At 36.1% G+C, this 16,937-nt stretch overlaps 1 non-coding gene across 1 annotated transcript; it reads left to right on the top strand.

Moving 5' to 3' along the window:
- The first annotated feature begins 203 nt into the window (after positions 1-203).
- Positions 204-287, top strand: Trnal-cag. Its single transcript has one exon. It is a non-coding gene; the product is annotated as a tRNA-Leu (tRNA).
- The last annotated feature ends 16,650 nt before the right edge of the window (positions 288-16,937 follow it).

Here is a 16,937-nt window from a genome sequence, read left to right on the forward strand (position 1 = left end):
TTAAAGACTCCTAGTGCCTTCTGTTGGTTTGTAAATGATATTTTTTATAAAAAAATAAAGTATCATTCTTACACAGTGAATTGTTGTGAAAAGTATTTGCTTGTCTTTGTTTAAATTCATAAAATAATTGAAATTATCATTACAATTGTGCATTTTTTTAGTCCTTTGAATTTTGTACAACCTTATGCGTTTTCCAAGTAAGGGTCAGGATGGCCGAGCGGTCTAAGGCGCTGCGTTCAGGTCGCAGTCCACTTCTGTGGGCGTGGGTTCGAATCCCACTTCTGACATTGTTCTTTTTGTTAATTAACAAATACAATTGTTATCTACTAATTAGGGGGGTGAGGGGTTAATATTTGAAACAAGTACTTGTATGTAATTAAACACTTATTAGTCTTTAAAAAGTTCACTTGACATACAAACAGTACGTAGATTTTTTCTTTTGTAAGTTTTTTATCTGGAAACAAAAGTAGTTGACTTGTTGATGGGGGAGGGGATACATAATTCTTATTTTGATTTTGAAAATTTTAACAATATGCAGATTAATGTTTTGTAACAGTAATAAGCAAGTGTGCTGCATGACTTGTCAAATATAATCATTCTACAATAGATGAGAAATGCCATACGGTGAGTTTGTATAACATAGCGGTTTGTGCATACAATAAATAACACATCACTAGTTTTAAAAAGTTAAAACTACTTGTCAATATGTTCATCATAAATGTTGATCTATTTTTTTTTCTAATCTAAAAAATCTTGTACCTTTTCAAAGTATGTAAAAGTAAACATGTGGAAACTCGGATAGAACCTTTGTTAGTAAGAAAACAAAAAAAAAAAAAAAACAATAAATCATTCCATTCGAGAATCGAAATAAACTGAGAAGCCAACAATTATCTTTTTTGTATATAATAAAAAAAGCATATGGTTTTTATGAATGTTTATAATCGAAATGTGCAGACGTATAAATACAACCTGTATTTATATTTAAAGTCATTTTAGCAAATCAAATATAATTTATCATTGCATACCATACAGTATTACAGTGTCTGTGAAATGCATTCATATAATAGAATAAGAGAAGACACATGAAACCCACAATTATTGTTTGTAATTTAACGATTAGAAGTAATGGAATGTTTGCTGCAATGGAAGTCAGAAATTATTGGGCGTATATATGCGCAATGGTAAATGAATGGTACAACACATATATATATTCAAGCTCAATATTTCAGTTTGATTTATCAACATGTATTATATATTTTAGTTTATGAATATTAACACGAGAACACTTCTATACTTCCGTTTTTATACCCATCTTCAATTTACTATATATATAAGATTGCAGAAATCACGCTTCATCATTTTAAGTATTTATTTGATCTATAGCTTATCTCATTATTTTTTGTATATGTTGAATAAAATACATGTGTGTATGCGTGTTGCAATTTAAAAGAAGACATATATTTATCTTTAAAAATATACATACATCTATTTTTCATATGTATATAATATATTTTTATACATGGAAATGTGTGTTATCTTGTTAAGAAAAAATATTGATGCTGTTTGAACAATATGGGACACACGATGCGATACCGTTCGTCAATTGTCGTGTTTGATATAAAATCTGTCATGAGACAATGATGATGATGATGATAATGGTATGATGGAAATGAGGTTAGGTATTGGATTACGTGTTGTTAGTATTTTGATCGCAAATTTAAGTAAGTATAATCGCGAGTCTTGGGAACTCTTCTGGCATTGGTGATTAAACTGTTGGTATATTCAATAACCAAACATACCATCACGAATTCAAATGCTTTATGGGGGACACACCGTGTTTTTTTTTTTTGTTTCATCTCTATATATATATATATATATAACTACATTCATGTTTAAATGATAAATAAAAATAAATAAATACTGTTTAAACATCATTGAAATAAGTGCTGGTTCTTAATCAATGTCTTTTTTTTTTTTTTTTCCTGTGCATTCTTGTTGCATAATATGTTAATGTGATTTTTAAATTTCATGTCCATTAACACTCGTCGTGTGTGTGTGTTACTTTTTTTTTTTTTTAAATTTATTTATTTATATACATATTTTTACAGCGGTTTTATTTTTGGTAGAGTGTATATTGATTTATGCATATTATGTGTTTCAGGTATGATGATGATGATAGAACAAGGTGTAGCATACCGTTAACTTCCGACACACTGACGCAATCATGTCAAACTTTTTGAGTACATTCTTCTTCAGGTAAGATCATTTTTTTTTACTATTTTTTATTTTTTTATCTATTTAATATTATATACTACAATTCATATATATATATTTTTTTAAACTTAAATTATTTTTATCTTTTATTGAGAATATAAAATTTTAATGTGAGTAATGGGGTTTTGATAATAAATTTTTTTTTATTTTTTTTTTTTTTACAATTAATTTTTTACTAAGTATATACACTTATAAAATGAAAACATTAAAATTTTATTTGATTAATTATATTTTATATGAAAATACACATATGTTCGACCTTAATAGTTAAATGTTTCCTGAATGATGTGCAATTTTCAACAAGATTGATAAATCATAAAGCTTGTAAATATAAAAAAAAAATTATAAATCAAGTGATATACAATTGAGAAAAAAGAAGAAGATTTAGGTCAAAAAGTTGTATACATTTTTTTATCATAAATAAATCAATTCAATCATTCGACTCATCTTAAAAATTATATATTCACGTAATATTTTTGTATTACAACTGGAATAGCTCACTGGTTTGGAACGGTTCTGCCCTGCAAATTTTTTAAATCCGATATAAATCGATATAAAAAAAAAAATGAATAATCTATATAGTTATATATCGGTCTGTTGATGAATCATCATATCTTCTTTATAAAAATATATTCAATTTGCAAATTTTATCATAACAGTATATACGTATACCACTGACCCATATTACGTTAAAAATATTAATAAACGTTTATAAACTTGTCATTTCCGGTTTTAAAAATATATCACGTGTGTAGTTGACATTAATATTAAAATAATATATTAATATGTTTATGACTTGGCATTGAAACTCGATCGATATTTTTATATATCAACAATAATTTCTATTCAAATTAAATTGAAAATTTATTTATATTTTATTAATTTAAATGGAAAATATTATATTTTAGATAAATAAAATATTTAATTCATAGATAAATATTCAAAGTTTCTTTAAATTGATTATAATTTTTTTTTTTTTCTTGAGATAGATAAGGCTTATAATTTTTATTTAAAAAAAAATATATTATTTATTTATTTATATAAAATTCATTTAAATTAAAAAAAAATTATTTTCTCTTTGTGCTGATGATGACCGATAATATTTTTTTATTATAAATAAAAATAATAATATTGCAAAGCTGGTTTTACAGCGATAAATGCCAATGTTAATTGTTGTGCAAGAATGGAATTTAAAAATGAATACATAATATTATTATTTTATATCTTTTTTTCTCATGATTTTTTTAGGCATTAAAATATATATCATTTTTTTTTTTTATTTTTTAATTCTTCCATAAAAGTAAAGTGACATTATAAATCCAGTTATTTTCAAATATAAATAATTAAATTACATTCAAAGATAACAAAAAAAAAAAAATCTTTTTATTATTTTTATTATCTTAAATTTTATTATTTTTATATTTTTCAAGTTCAAAGTATACTTGAGAATATATCAATTAAATTTAACGGTATTAAGTCAAAAAAAAAAAAAAAAAATCAAGTTAACGAAACGAGAATCAGACGGGTGTGTTAAATTTGCGGTACAGTTTCCGGGTCTTCATCATCAGCTGCTAAAATTTAATTTTTCGGCCTAGTAAAAATCAACCGTTTTAAAGAATCATTTTTTAAATTCTCTAGTATGAAAGAAATCACGTCAATTAATTTCCCTAAAAAAGAAAAAAAAAAAAATATAAATAATAATAGCTGTAACAAAAATCCCGTATTAATTCGGCTACCTTAATGGACCCACTGAAAAAACAATGAATAAATAAAATAAAAAAATATACATACTTATAAATAAAAATAATTTGTATAATGAAAAAAAAAAAAAAGAAAAAATTTATAAATTTAATTCGGCTGATTGCATTAACGAATCAAGCGCAGAGAACTATTTTTCGTGTACAAGTATAAAATATATATAATAATGTTGTTTTTATTTATTTATTTTTAAGTAGCATTTTTGCTTTATCAAGTGGCTCAACGGGATATTTGTAATTATTACTTCTTTACACGTACATGATACTCATGTGGTATTTTATTATGTATATGTATATTGGCATATACATAATATGTGTCAAGTGATACTTGTGTTGTTAAAAAGTATTTGTTAAACATATTAATGATGCTTTTGTGTATTCACGTCATCACTTTTTATCTTGATGATAGTTTGTTCGTCTCTTGTGCGAAACAACTTGAAAATTTTTTATATGTGTATGTATCCACACTCGCAAGTACACATATATTTTTACAAAAAAAAAAATATATTCATTTGTGTAAATGGAAGATGAACGAAAAATAAAATTAAAATTGTATGACTCTCGGACGCTTCAGCTATTTTTTCGTTATCGTCCATCTTTTTTCGAATATTTTCTTCACAAAAAATAAGAAAAAAATACGTTATTATATACGTTACATCGTCTGACATAACAGTACATATTTGTATTATATTTATTCGCATATATATAAAATACTATTACACAAAACACTCACTTATTTATATAGAATATATATTTACGATGCCGAAAACTCACTGATATTCTCTCAGGTTCACATAAAGTTACTAATAAATATATCTATGGTATTAAAAAATTTTTCTCATGATTCATAATACATAAAAAAATAATTATTATACTGTTTTTCAATTTTGTAGTCATTAAAAATTCACACATATATACAGTAAGAGTTTTTTCTTTTTTTTTTATTTTTTACTTACATTTTTTTTTTTTTTTTCTTTTTTCAATTTCAATTGTTCTACAGGCGCCCAACGTGATTAATTGAATATATCCTGGAAGTTAAATTGTGCGACTTTATTGTTAGATAATTATACATTTGATAAATAATTGGTTGAGGGTCTTGATGTATTTTTTTTTTTTTTCCTATGCATATAAAAAAATAAATATTTTTAAAATAATATATATTTATTTTGTTCTATGTAATGCAATGAATTTTTTTATTTTTTATTTAATTATTAATTAAAATTATGATAATTTATGAGTTTAGATTTAGTGGCTTGTCAAAAATATACAACAAATGATTTACTTGACTAAATATTATTGACAGTTGATTGATTGTAAGATAAATATAAAATTTTAAACATTTTTTAATTTTTAATTTAAAAAATGTTTAGAATGCGTGTGAAATTTATTGCAAATTATATTCAACATTGTACTTAGTTGAATGAATACAGAGAGTACTGTTACATCTTTAAATTTTTTAAATATTTTATCTTTTATTTAGCTTTCAAGGTGGTAGATATAATCAATCAAATAATGAATAATAATTAGTTAACTTTATAATTTGTAAAAATTATAAATGTTATTATTTTAAATTTTTGAAAATAGATATTATTCATATATTTATCAAATGATTCAATATATATATTTACCACTGTACAAGCAATAACCGTTAATATTATAAAAATAAAAAATAGATATATACACTCATGTATATATGATCAAAGGATCAAACGATTTCATGGCTTACTGACTGATGATGACTTCAAACCAAGTGTAAAAATAATAATATAAATATAAAATATTATTTCAATTAATTTTTTTTTTTTTGTATTTAAAAATACATATTTATTTTAAATTAATAATTTTTTACTTGATGTAGGATATTAATTCTAAAATCATCATTAATTAATTGACTTAAAATGTCATTTATTTGATGTAAAAAATTACATTATCTATTTGAGATTTATTAGAAAATATATATAAATTCTATTTTGAGGTGAATATTTTATTTTTATATATATTTTTTTCTTATACATAATGAAGATAAAAATTTGTAAAAAGTTCTATGAAGTTTACAGCTAAGTACTCAAGTCTATAGAGGCATAACATGGTCATGCTATTCATTAAATGTCGTGTTCACTTGGCTCCAGTAAAATTTATCCCACAAGCACACTTTTTTTTTTTTTTTACATTATTTAAAATCATCATTTAATTTAACGTTTGCAACATACTATTTTAAAAATCCCGACGGGGACATTTATCTACATCTATTTATGCAAACGAGTATATTATTTTTAAACTATGTTATTATTTTGAAATTCGAACTCATTATAAATTTATCATCAACAATAATCAATCAAGTAATTACACATATTTAGGCCAATTTTAAAATCCATATATTAAAAGGAAAACGTATATGGTCGAATTTAAGGTTGGAGTCAAAGTCAAAGTCGGGCTTAAGGTCTTAGGTCAGAGTTAGAGCTGGTGCAAGTAGATACTGTTGAATTTCAGAATTTAAGTGTTTATCGATTTAATTGTGTTGTTATTAAATTAAAAAAATTTATTTATACACATATAAGGTCAATCTTAGAATTCTTTTATTAACAAAAACGTAGAGTCGGATTTATGGTCGGAGTCGGACTCAAGGTCAAAATTAGATATAGTACAAATAGATATTGTTGAATTTTGAAATTTGAGTGTTAACTTATTCAATTGTGTTATTATTAAATTGAAACAACTTATTTACACATATTCGTAAATCTATTGCCAATCTTAGATTCCATATTCAAATAAAAACGTAGGGTCGGATTTAAGGTCAAAGTCGAAGTCAAAGTCGGACTTCAGGTCAGAGTCAGAGTTGGTGCGAGTAGATACTGTTGAATTTCAGAATTTAAGTGTTTAGTGGTTTAATTGTGTTTGTTATTAAATTGAAAAAAATTTTTTATACACATATTTAGGCTAATTTTAGAATCCATATTCAAATAAAAACGTAGAGTCAGGTTTAAGGTCGGAGTCAAAGTCAAACTTAAGGTCAGAGTTAGAGCTGGTGCAAGTAAATACTGTTGCAATTTAAAATTTAGGTGTTGATCTATTTAATTGTGTTATAATTAAATTAATAAAATTTATTTACACATATTTAGGCCAATCTTAAAATCCTTTTTTTAAAAAAACGTAGAGTCGGATTTAATTTCGAAATTTGAACGTTTATCTATTTGATTGTGTTATAATTGAATTAAAATAATATATTATATGACTAGTACGTGAAGTAGGTGATTCTTGCACGATTTTGAAGGTGTCAATACGAGTCAACAGGAGTTGAGAACGAACCGTCCATCAATTCGGCAATTGAAAATCGTTTTTTCCTTTTTCCCTTTTTGCAGAACCTCCACCGTCCATCAATTCGGCAATTAAAAATCGTTTTTTCCTTTTTCCCTTTTTGCAAAACCTCCACCGTCCATCAATTCGGCAATTAAAAATCGTTTTTTCCTTTTTCCCTTTTTGCAGAACCTCCACCGTCCATCAATTCGGCAATTAAAAATCCTTTTTTCTCCTTTTTTCCTTTTTTGCAGAACCTCCACCGTCTATCAATTCGGCAATGAAAAATCCTTTTTTCTCCTTTTTTCCTTTTTACAATACAATACGATATTAGGCCTCTTTTCGTTTCGTTTCAGCACCTTCCCTAGAACCATATCGTCCGTATCGTTTCGTCAATTGGTCAATCGTTTCCATTTCCTTTTGAAAATTGACCATATCGCATCGTATCAATATCGTCTCCATATCGTATCGTTTAGTCATTTCGACCTTTTTGTAAAAATTCATTTTCCTTCATTTCTCCGAAATTTTTCTTTTTCTTTTTGCACAGACCGAAAGGCAATATACGTATTTTTTTCCTTTTTCCCTTTTGGAACCTCCACCGTCCATCAATTTGGCAAGAATGTTTTTTTTTCCTTTTCTTTTCAAAAAATACTAAGGATTCAAAGGGATAAATTGAGAAACTTTTTTTTTTTCTCACCGTCCAAACGTGCAAATCGTTTTCCGCTTAAAATCTCATAAAATCCATTTTCAAAATTATCTTATCTTTTTTTTTCCTTTTTTTTTGCAAACCTCCACCGTCCATCAATTCGGCAATTAAAATCAGTTTCTTTTTTTTTTCTCCTTGCAAAACCTCCACCGTCCATCAATTCGAAACAAATTCACCTTTTTTTTCCTTTTTACAAAAATAAAATAATTCCATCAATTCAAAATTAGAAATTTTTTTTCTTCCACTTATTTTAATCAATTATTTTTATTTTGGTTATGATTATTTTTTTAAACCTACCGTCCAACAATTCAAACGGGAATAATTTTCCCTTTTTCATTGCCGAGTTTCCTAGTCGTCCTTTTGCGAAAAAAAAATAATCCATAATTGAAATTAAAAATATTTAAAAATTTTATTTTTTTTTAACTTTTCATCAATTCGATGATTCGCAATTCAGAAAACGAGCCTTTAATAAATAATTAATTAAAATTTTGTAAATTTTGCAATTAAAGAAAAAAATTTTTCCTTTTTATAAAATATTATAATCAAATAATTTTAAATTTTTTCCGCAAAACTCCAGAAGAAAACCGCCAAACGGAAAAAATCGTTTTTCTTTTTTCCTTGAAGTTCCACCGTCCATCAATTACAAAATAAATCTTTTTTTCTTTTTCCTTTTACCAAAACCTCTTTTTTCCACAATTCACCGGAGAAAACCTCACTTTTCCGCGGAAAAACCGGCAAAAAATCTTTGGCAATTAATGAAGTTTTGTCAAAATACCTCTTTTCAATTCGGCAATTAAAAATTTTTTTTTTCCTTTAAACACCGGAAAACCGCAAAACACGAAAAACCGCAAAAACACCGTTTTTCCGAAAAACCTTTTGCGCCACATCACGCCACGTCGCCGCAATCACGCCACATCGCGCCAATCACGCCACGTCGCCAATCACGCACGTCACGCCACATCACGCCACGTCACGCCACATCGGCCAATCGCGCCACTTCACGCCACATTTTGCCGCGTCGCCACATCGCCACATCGCCCATCAGAACATCTTTCCTTTTCGCGCCACATCACGCCACGTCCATCATCCGCCAATCACGCCACATTTCGCCACATCGCGCCACGTCACGCCACTTCGCGCCACATCACGCCACGTCACGCCACATCGCCACATTTCGCCACTTTTTGCCACGTCGCGCCACATCCGCAATACAAACGCCACATCGCGCCACTTCACGCCACTTCACGCCACAATCACGCCACGTCCACAATTCGCGCAACGTCACGCCACATCACGCCACTTCACCTTTTGCAGCGCCACGTCCACACATTCGCCAATTCGCGCCGTTTCACCCATTTTACTTCGCGCAACATCACGCCATCATTCGCCAATTACGCCACATCTCGCCTTTTTGCACTTTTGCCACGTCACGCCACATCACGCCAATTCGCCACATCACGCCTTTCACGCCTTTTCACGCAACATCACGCCACATCGCGCCACATCGCGCCATTTCCTTCGCGCCACATCACGCCACATCGCGCCACATCGCGCCTTTTTGCCACATCACGCCACACCGCGCCACATCGCCAATCACGCCACTTCGCGCCACATCACGCCACGTCGCGCCACATCGCCATCGCGCCACATCACGCCACTAAATTAACGCATAGAAAACGTCCAAGTTAATTTGATGAAATTAAAAAGTTCTGGTTGTTTCATGGTCCTGTTAATATTCTCAATTTTTTTCCATATAAATTTCAAAATTTAAACTTCCAAAATACAAAATACAATACCACCTTTTCCTATTTCCTTTTAATATTCTCAGATTTTTTCATCTGAAATTTTTTAAATTTAAAATTTCAAAATCGTCACGCCACATCACGCCAAATCACGCCACGTTTTTCCACATCACGCCACACCGCACCACATTTTTCCACATTACGCCACGTCGCGCCACGTCACGCCACATCACGCTACGTCATCTTTTTTCCAAATCCTCCGCCACGTCACGCCAATCACGCCAATTACGCCAATCGCCACATTTCGCCACTTCACGCCACATCCCACGTCCATCACGCCAATTACGCCACTTCACGCCACTTTTCGCCAGGTCGCGCCACATCGGCAATTAAACCGTTTTTTCTTTTTCCCTTTTTACAAAACCTCCACCGTCCATCAATTCGGCAATTAAAAATCGTTTTTTTTCCTTTTTCCCTTTTTGCAGAACCTCCACCGTCCATCAATTCGGCAATTGAAAATCGTTTTTTCCTTTTTCCTTTTTGCGAAACCTCCACCGTCCATCAATTCGGCAATTAGAAATCTTTTTTTCCTTTTTCCCTTTTTGCAGAACCTCCACCGTCCATCAATTCGGCAATTAGAAATCTTTTTTTCCTTTTTCCCTTTTTACAAAACCTCCACCGTCCATCAATTCGGCAATTAAAAATCGTTTTTTTTCCTTTTTCCCTTTTTGCAGAACCTCCACCGTCCATCAATTCGGCAATTGAAAATCGTTTTTTCCTTTTTCCTTTTTGCGAAACCTCCACCGTCCATCAATTCGGCAATTAGAAATCGTTCCACATCGCACCACATCACGCCACGTCACGCCACGTCACTTCAATTCGCCACTTCAGCGCCACATCGCGCCACTTCCGCCACATCACGCCACATCTATCGCCAATTAGCCACGTTGCGCCTTTTTACGCCACATCACGCGCCACGTCCGCCATATCACGCCACATTATGCCACGTCACGCCACATCGCGCACATTGCGCCACGTCACCGCCACATCGGCCAATTACCACATCACGCCACATCACGCCACATCACGCCACATTTCACGCCATTTCGCGCCACATCACGCCACATCGCGCCACATCACGCCACTAAATTAACGCATATTCCGTCAGAAGTTAATTTGGCAACTAAAAGTTTCACAGTTGTTTTTGGTCCTGTTAATATTCTCAATTTTTTTTCCATATAAATTTCCGAAATTTAAACTTCAAAATACAAAATACAAAATACCGCCTTGCCTTTCCTATGTTCCTGTTAATATTCTCAGATTTTTTCATCTGAAGTTTTGAATTTAAAATTTCAAATCGTTTTTCCACATCACGCAACATCACTCCACATTTCCGATAAGCGGCAATTAAAGCGCCACATTTTGCCACATTGCGCCACGTCCACCACGTCACGCCACATTAGAAACTTTTTTCCCTTTTCGCCTTTGCGCACATCACGCCACATCACGCCACGTCGGCAATTAAAATCGTTTTTCCTTTTTCCCTTTTGCAAACCTCCACCGTCCATCAATTCGGCAACTAAAAATCGTTTTTTCCTTTTTCCCTTTTCGCAGAACCTCCACCGTCCATCAATTCGGCAATTAAAAATCGTTTTTTCCTTTTCGCAGAACCTTCACCGTCCATCAATTCGGCAGTTAAAAATCCTTTTTTTCCTTTTTCCCTTTTCGCAAAACCTCCACCGTCCATCAATCGGCAATTAAAAATCGTTTTTTCCTTTTTCCCTTTTCGCAGAACCTCCACCGTCCATCAATTCGGCAATGAAAAATCCTTTTTTCCTTTTTCCCTTTTTGCAAAACCTCCACCGTCCATCAATTCGGCAAATAAAAATCGCGCCACATCGCGCCACGTCACGCCACATCACGCCACATCACGCCACATCTCGCCACATCGCGCCACGTCACGCCACACCGCGCCACATCACGCCACATCACGCCACGTCGCGCCACATCACGCCACGTCGCGCCACATCACGCCACATCGCGCCACATCACGCCACTAAATTAACGCATAGAAGGACGTCGAAGTTAATTTGATGAAACTTAAAAAGTTTCTGGTTGTTTTCATGGTCCTGTTAATATTCTCAATTTTTTCCATATAAATTTCAAAATTTAAACTTCAAAATACAAAATACAAAATACCGCCTTGCCTTTCCTATGTTCCTGTTAATATTCTCAGATTTTTTCATCTGAAGTTTTAAATTTAAAATTTCAAATCGTCACGCCACATCACGCCACATCACGCCACGTCGCGCCACATCACGCCACATCGCGCCACATCACGCCACATCACGCCACGTCGCGCCACGTCACGCCACATCACGCCACGTCACGCCACATCACGCCACATCACGCCACGTCACGCCACATCACGCCACATCACGCCACATCACGCCACATCTCGCCACGTCGCGCCACATCACGCCGTTTTTTTCTTTTTCCCTTTTTGCAAAACCTCCACCGTCCGTCAATTTGGCAATTAAAAATCGTTTTTTCCTTTTTCCCTTTTTGCAGAACCTCCACCGTCCATCAATTCGGCAATTAAAATCCTTTTTTCTCCTTTTTTCCTTTTTTGCAGAACCTCCACTGTCTATCAATTCGGCAATGAAAAATCCTTTTTTCTCCTTTTCTCCTTTTTTCCTTTTTTGCAGAACCTCCACTGTCTATCAATTCGGCAATGAAAAATCCTTTTTTCTCCTTTTTTCCTTTTTTGCAGAACCTCCACCGTCCATCAATTCGCGCCACATCACGCCGTTTTTTCCTTTTTCCCTTTTTGCAAAACCTCCACCGTCCGTCAATTTGGCAATTAAAAATCGTTTTTTCCTTTTTCCCTTTTTGCAAAACCTCCACCGTCCATCAATTCGGCAAATAAAAATCGCGCCACATCGCACCACATCACGCCACGTCACGCCACGTCACGCCACATCACGCCACGTCGCGCCACATCGCGCCACGTCACGCCACATCACGCCACATCACGCCACATCACGCCACGTCGCGCCACGTCACGCCACATCACGCCACGTCACGCCACATCACGCCACATCACGCCACGTCACGCCACATCGCGCCACATCGCGCCACGTCACGCCACATCGCGCCACATCACGCCACATCACGCCACATCACGCCACATCACGCCACATCACGCCACGTCGCGCCACATCACGCCACGTCGCGCCACATCACGCCACATCGCGCCACATCACGCCACTAAATTAACGCATAGAAGGACGTCGAAGTTAATTTGATGAAACTTAAAAAGTTTCTGGTTGTTTTCATGGTCCTGTTAATATTCTCAATTTTTTCCATATAAATTTCAAAATTTAAACTTCAAAATACAAAATACAAAATACCGCCTTGCCTTTCCTATGTTCCTGTTAATATTCTCAGATTTTTTCATCTGAAGTTTTGAATTTAAAATTTCAAATCGTCACGCCACATCACGCCACATCGCGCCACATCACGCCACGTCGCGCCACATCGCGCCACATTACGCCACGTCGCGCCACGTCACGCCACATCACGCCACGTCGCGCCACATCACGCCACATCACGCCACGTCGCGCCACATCGCGCCACATCACGCCACATCGCGCCACGTCACGCCACGTCACGCCACATCACGCCACGTCGCGCCACATCACGCCACACCGCGCCACATCACGCCACACCACGCCACACGTCGCCACGTCCGCGCCGTTTTCCTTTTTCCCTTTTTGCAAAACCTCCACCGTCCGTCAATTTGGCAATTAGAAATCGTTTTTTCCTTTTTCCCTTTTACATAAAACCTCCACCGTTTATCAATTCGGCAATTAAAAATCGTTTTTTCCTTTTTCCTTTTTGCAGAACCTTTACCGTCTATCAATTCGGCAATTAGAAATCTTTTTTTCCTTTTTCCCTTTTTGCAGAACCTCCACCGTTTATCAATTCGCGCCACATCACGCCGTTTTTTCCTTTTTCCCTTTTTGCAAAACCTCCACCGTCCGTCAATTTGGCAATTAAAAATCGTTTTCCTTTTACCTTTTTGCAAAACCTCCACCGTCATCAATTCGGTAAATAAAATCGCGCCACATCGCGCCACGTTGCATACATCACGCCACATCACGCCATATATCTCGCCACATCACGCCACGTCGCGCCACGTCACGCCACATCACGCCACGTCGCCACATCACGCCGTCCCGCCACATCACGCCACGTCACGCCACGTCGCGCCACGTCACGCCACATCACGCCACGTCACGCCACATCGCGCCACGTCACGCCACATCACGCCACGTCGCGCCACATCACGCCACATCGCGCCACATCACGCCACTAAATTAACGCATAGAAGGACGTCGAAGTTAATTTGATGAAACTTAAAAAGTTTCTGGTTGTTTTCATGGTCCTGTTAATATTCTCAATTTTTTCCATATAAATTTCAAAATTTAAACTTCAAAATACAAAATACAAAATACCGCCTTGCCTTTCCTATGTTCCTGTTAATATTCTCAGATTTTTCATCTGAACTTTTTAAATTTTCAAAATTTCAAATCGTCACTTATCACGCCACATCGCGCCACGTCATCTTACATCCGCAAAACATACGCCACGTCACGCCACGTCACGCCACATCACGCCACATCGCGCCACATCACGCCACGTCGCGCCACGTCACGCCACATCACGCCACATCACGCCACGTCGCGCCACGTCGCGCCACGTCACGCCACATCACGCCACATCACGCCACATCACGCCACGTCGCGCCACATCACGCCACGTCGCGCCACATCACGCCACATCACGCCACGTCGCGCCACGTCACGCCACGTCGCGCCACCTCGCGCCACATCACGCCACGTCCGCCACATCTCGCAAAAATCGCGCCAATCGCCTCCACATCGCGCCACATCACGCCACATCGCGCCACGTCACGCCACGTCACGCCACATCACGCCACGTCGCGCCACATCACGCCACACCGCGCCACATCACGCCACATCACGCCACGTCGCGCCACGTCACGCCGTTTTTTCCTTTTTCCCTTTTTGCAAAACCTCCACCGTCCGTCAATTTGGCAATTAAAAATCGTTTTTTCCTTTTTCCCTTTTTGCAAAACCTCCACCGTCCATCAATTCGGCAATTAAAAATCGTTTTTTCCTTTTTCCTTTTTGCAGAACCTCCACCGTCTATCAATTCGGCAATTAGAAATCTTTTTTTCCTTTTTCCCTTTTTGCAGAACCTGCACCGTTCATCAATTCGCGCCACATCACGCCGTTTTTTCCTTTTTCCCTTTTTGCAAAACCTCCACCGTCCATCAATTCGGCAAATAAAAATCGCGCCACATCGCGCCACGTCACGCCACATCACGCCACATCACGCCACATCACGCCACGTCGCGCCACGTCACGCCACATCACGCCACGTCACGCCACATCACGCCACGTCGCGCCACATCACGCCACATCGCGCCACGTCACGCCACATCACGCCACATCACGCCACATCACGCCACGTCACGCCACATCACGCCACATCGCGCCACATCACGCCACGTCGCGCCACGTCACGCCACATCACGCCACGTCACGCCACATCACGCCACATCACGCCACATCGCGCCACATCACGCCGTTTTTTCCTTTTCTCCTTTTTACAGAACCTCCACCAACCATCAATTCGGCAATTAAAAATCGTTTTTTCCTTTTTTCCTTTTTACAGAACCTCCACCGTCCATCAATTCGGCAATTAAAAATCGTTTTTTCCTTTTTTCCTTTTTACAGAACCTCCACCGTCCATCAATTCGGCAATTAAAAATCCTTTTTTCCTTTTCCGCAGAACCTCCACCGTCCGTCAAGTCGGCAATTAGAAATCTTTTTTTCTTTTTTCCTTTTTGCAAACCCTCCACCGTTCATCAATTCGCGCCACATCACGCCGTTTTTTCCTTTTTCCCTTTTTGCAAAACCTCCACCGTCCGTCAATTTGGCAATTAAAAATCGTTTTTTCCTTTTTCCCTTTTTGCAAAACCTCCACCGTCCATCAATTCGGCAATTAGAAATCGCGCCACATCGCGCCACATTGCACCACATCACGCCACATCACGCCAATTACGCCACGTTGCGCCACATCACGCCACGTCGCGCCAATCACGCCACATCGCGCCACATCGCGCCACATCACGCCACATCACGCCACATCACGCCACGTCACGCCACGTCGCGCCACATCGCGCCACATCACGCCACGTCACGCCACGTCACGCCACATCACGCCACATCACGCCACATCGCGCCACATCACGCCGTTTTTTCCTTTTTCCCTTTTTGCAAAACCTCCACCGTCCATCAATTCGGCAATTAGAAATCTTTTTTTCCTTTTTCCTTTTTGCAAAACCTCCACCGTCCATCAATTCGGCAATTAGAAATCTTTTTTTCCTTTTTCCTTTTTGCAAAACCTCCACCGTCCATCAATTCGGCAATTAAAAATCGTTTTTTCCTTTTTCCCTTTTTGCAAAACCTCCACCGTCCATCAATTCGGCAATTAGAAATCTTTTTTTCCTTTTTCCCTTTTTGCAGAACCTCCACCGTCCATCAATTCGGCAATTAAAAATCGTTTTTTCCTTTTTCCCTTTTTGCAAAACCTCCACCGTCCATCAATTCGGCAATTAAAAATCGTTATTTCCTTTTTGCAAAACCTCTACCGTCCATCAATTCGGCAATTAAAAATCGTTTTTTCCTTTTTCCCTTTTTGCAAAACCTCCACCGTCCATCAATTCGGCAATTAAAAATCGTTTTTTCCTTTTTCCCTTTTTGCAAAACCTCCACCGTCCATCAATTCGGCAATTAGAAATCTTTTTTTCCTTTTTCCCTTTTTGCAGAACCTCCACCGTCCATCAATTCGGCAATTAGAAATCTTTTTTTCCTTTTTCCTTTTTGCAAAACCTCCACCGTCCATCAATTCGGCAATTAAAAATCGTTTTTTCCTTTTTCCCTTTTTGCAAAACCTCCACCGTCCATCAATTCGGCAATTAAAAATCGTTTTTTCCTTTTTCCCTTTTTGCAAAACCTCCACCGTCCATCAATTCGGCAATTAAAAATCGTTTTTTCCTTTTTGCAAAAC

Source organism: Aphidius gifuensis, linkage group LG1, assembly GCF_014905175.1.
Source record: "Aphidius gifuensis isolate YNYX2018 linkage group LG1, ASM1490517v1, whole genome shotgun sequence".
In the NCBI taxonomy this organism is placed as follows: domain Eukaryota; kingdom Metazoa; phylum Arthropoda; class Insecta; order Hymenoptera; family Braconidae; genus Aphidius; species Aphidius gifuensis.